Source organism: Rhineura floridana, chromosome 2 (assembly GCF_030035675.1).
Source record: "Rhineura floridana isolate rRhiFlo1 chromosome 2, rRhiFlo1.hap2, whole genome shotgun sequence".
NCBI classification, from domain to species: Eukaryota; Metazoa; Chordata; class Lepidosauria; order Squamata; family Rhineuridae; genus Rhineura; species Rhineura floridana.
This window is the reverse complement of record NC_084481.1, coordinates 117,012,440-117,016,103: the sequence shown is the minus strand read 5'-3', so window position 1 is coordinate 117,016,103 and position 3,664 is coordinate 117,012,440. Positions and strand designations below refer to the sequence as shown.

General features: G+C 46.8%; 1 long non-coding RNA gene across 1 annotated transcript; it reads right to left on the bottom strand.

Annotated features, from left to right (window-relative positions):
- On the bottom strand, positions 1-3,451 carry LOC133377057 (uncharacterized). Its single transcript, XR_009760605.1, has 4 exons — positions 3,366-3,451; positions 2,561-2,719; positions 1,428-1,568; positions 1-1,131 (listed from the first exon to the last, which is right to left on the bottom strand). It is a non-coding gene; the product is annotated as an uncharacterized LOC133377057 (long non-coding RNA).
- Positions 3,452-3,664: the final 213 nt, after the last annotated feature.

Sequence of the window (3,664 nt, the reverse complement as noted above, 5' to 3'; positions counted from 1 at the left end):
GTAACATACGTTCCTGTTTAAGTTTCCCCGTTTTCATTTAACCAGTTTGGCTGGACAGTTTTTGTCTTAACATGTCATTAGCCGCACATCTATAACATCCAAATTTCGACTGTTCTTTTCATTCCATTCAAACTGTTTTGTTGCCAACCAAGTTTTCGCCTGGTACCCTTTCATAATTGTTAGTACAACTTTTTCCCCTAGTTTAGATTATGCAATATCACGTGTATTGTAGATTAAACTGCAAGGAACATCGGTACGTTTTGTAAAATACACATTTTTATTGCCAGAAGATCTGATGTTCTTCCTCCAATCTTTTTTTTAAATCGACACACAAATTATTAAGATATATATGGAGCAATATCCCTTCTCCCCACCGTATGGTAAGATCTTTTTTTAAAAAACCTAGCTGATGAAGAGACTGGTGTAGTTCGTAAATGTGCATACTCCTGCACCAAAAAGATGCTGGTCTAATAAGACTTTACCTACTTTGTATCTCTTACTCTGGAACATGTCACTTTTTTGAGTCCAATCCGTCTAGTTAATCATGCCTAAGAAAACAGCCCGCATACAAACTCAGTTTGGTATGAGGGACCCCGAGTCTTGGCTGATGCTCTGCCATCAGACGCTTGCATTCTTGAGCGTTGTCAGGAGTGTTATATCAATCAATGCACAGAAGAAGCATCAGGTGGTAAGGATTCATCAGCAACCAAACTCGCGTCAAAGCAAACAATTTGGGAGTATCTTCTGCAGTTTCGGACGGCGCTCAACAAACATTTCCAAACGTTGAGAGACCAAACCACTCCCGCGGGAGATAGTTGGAATGAATGCAAACTGGGGTTTATGGTTCTTTAGTTATATCAAGGGTGTGTGTGAATTAGGATTCATTAGAACAACAGGTACACAAACATATTTGCACTGCATTGCACTAAGGGTCGAATTCAACACTCCCGTCTGGCTGAGTCTGATTCTAACCAAAACGCAATGGAAATTAGCCCCACGTTGCTGTTACTCGGCCTTATCTTGAGGAAACCCACTGCTTTACTCAGGCATAGGACGCCGGTCTCTGAAGCAGGCTTTTTGATGTTAACGGTACTTTCCCCTACTGGAAACTGAAGGAATCCCGGCGAGGCTCTTTTAAATAAAATAAAATTTAAATTTAAAACCCCAGTGGCTTTACTGGGCGATTTCACCCCGACCATCCAGCCCCCCTCTTGATCTGGGGCTGGTGCATCGGATGAAGAGGAATGAGCCAGATGAGAACTTTTCGTACTACCACGTGTGGCCCAAATCCTACGCAAAGTTAGGAGCACTTAACGCCCCTTGAAACCTAGACGGGACCCTTAACTTTTTAAGATCAAAGTGAGGGAGGGTATGTTCCGTTTTAAACTGTGGGAAAATCTCTCCTTTTCCCAAGAGGGTTGACTCACACATGAATGCTAGGCTTCCTTCCTGAAACTGCTTTCTTACAGGTGAGTCTTCCCAACCTCCAGTGTCTTCCAAGTCAACTTGTGCTACGTCCCGGTGCTCCATCTATAAGCACGCGGCTGTATCTAAAAAGCACGTTTCTTCTGTGAAAACAGTAAGAGTGGTGATGGTAGGGGGCTGAGGCTACGATCCTTACGCTCTTTACTTGAGAGTAAATCAGTTGAAACCAACAGGACTAATCGGCAAGGATGCTCTTACCTGAAAACAAGTCTGCAAACCCTAAGCAAGGGAAAGCAAGTTCATACTCAACTCAGTAGGACTTACGTCGGAGTAAACATACTTAGGATCAGGTCCCATTCAACTCAACTAGGATAAATTGCCAGTAAAGTGGTGTGGGAATCTTGCCCCACAGGTAAAGTCTACCTCCCCCCACCATACAGGAAAGAAACTTTAGTAGTAGTAGTAGTAGTAGTAGTAGTAGTAGTAGTAGTAGTAACTTTTTAAAATTAACTAAAAGAGACAAAAGAACAGTTTTCTTAGGAACAAACTTGGGAACAACACTCGTGCGATTGCAAAGAAGTTCTGTCAGGCAAAAAGGTAACACATGGTTCTGCTGCCTGTAGGTCAACCCATCCCTTGTTTTCAGTCCCCAAACATTACATAGTTCCCTCCCGGAGGCGGTTTGCATTGGGGGGGCAGAAACAAACCAACCCAAATCATCCACCGACACCCCCCACACCGCATACACAACAAAAGCTAAACATTCCTCAAACCGACTATTGACAGGGCGAGGCATTGTCCTGTTAGCGGAAGTGGCACTTAGGGTTCATCTGACACGATCACGACCAAAGCCTGAAATGCCACTAACGACTAGCCAATAACACCCCCTCGCCTTTGCCCGCCCCCGGTCCGTTCCTTCCCCGGAAAAATACAACAAATCTGGCAAATCAGCTAACGTTTTCCCCCTCCCCTCCCAAATCAAAAAGAAAAGTTGCACGTGGGTTTCCCCCCCTTGTCTGCGAAAGTTGGTTGGGAAGAACCCTCCCGTGTTCCCCGCGAAGTGCAAAGGCAAGCGGCTGCAGCTAGGCGCTGCGGCTCCTGCGGCCTCTGCTGAGAGAAGGCTGGCGGTACTTACAGCGCGGGAGGGCAGGCTGCCTGCGGAAGGCTGCGAGGCGCCGAGGCTGGAGGGAGAGCGAGAGCGAGAAGGGGGAGCGAGTGCCAGACTGGGTACACCTTCGCCGCTGCTCATCACATCTGCCAGCCTCCCTCTTTCATTTCCACATTCCCTTTGTTCCTGGAGGGGGGGAAAAGAGAGAGGGAAAACATGCACGTCACACCAGAGTCCCCAGATACCGTTTCCTACACACAAAAAAAGGGGGGGGACATGAATAATTCAATCAAACAGGAGATGGTCTCTGAGGCAATAAAAGGTGTTGCACTTAAAACAACTGAAAATAATTATTATCGCGAAAGAATTCAAAGACTAATAATAATAATAATAATACTGGTGGCGGTGGTAGGCTCCCAGACTCTGCAAACTTCCAATTAAAGACAGCAACACTCTCAATTATTTTCATCATTTGCGAGCTCCGGTGTAACTCTCCCCCACCCCCAGCGCACTCCAAAAGGGAGAGGATCAAAAACTTCCTTCGGATGGGATGGGATGGAAAGTGTACCCAAAGTGCAGGAAGTGTGGGTGGCTTCAAGAGTTCTTCCAAAATGCAAAGGCAAAGAAGTTTTAAAAAACTCAAGGACATGAACGCGCACACAGATTTTTGTTTTTGTGTTTAAAAAGTGTTTTCTTCGGATCAGCTCCGGGGTGCAGCGTCCCACCCCCCTCACCCCACCACACACACACACACCCCTCACTCTTCCTTCTGTTTCTCTCCCGGCAATTCCTGCTTTTCACTCCTAGCCGGGATCGTCCTTGGCGCCCTTACCTTCTTCCTAAGGTCTCAAAAGAAAGCCTTACAGGCAAAAAGCCATCCTGGCAACCGGCTATTTGTTCCACGCTCTGTGGGAGGACAGAGGGGGGGGGGAGAGAGAGAGAGAGAGAAGGGAACGCGAGGGATTTATCGTCTGCAAGGTGTGGGGGCTGGAGGTAGGGGTGGAAACGGTTGGCAATTGACTCCTGGATATGTTATGGCTGAGTTAGGCATAGTATGGTAGATGACGACGGGGAGGGAAGCGAAAGAATCGGGGGTAGGGGGAGAGGCGATCGAGGCGTCCTGCAAGTTTG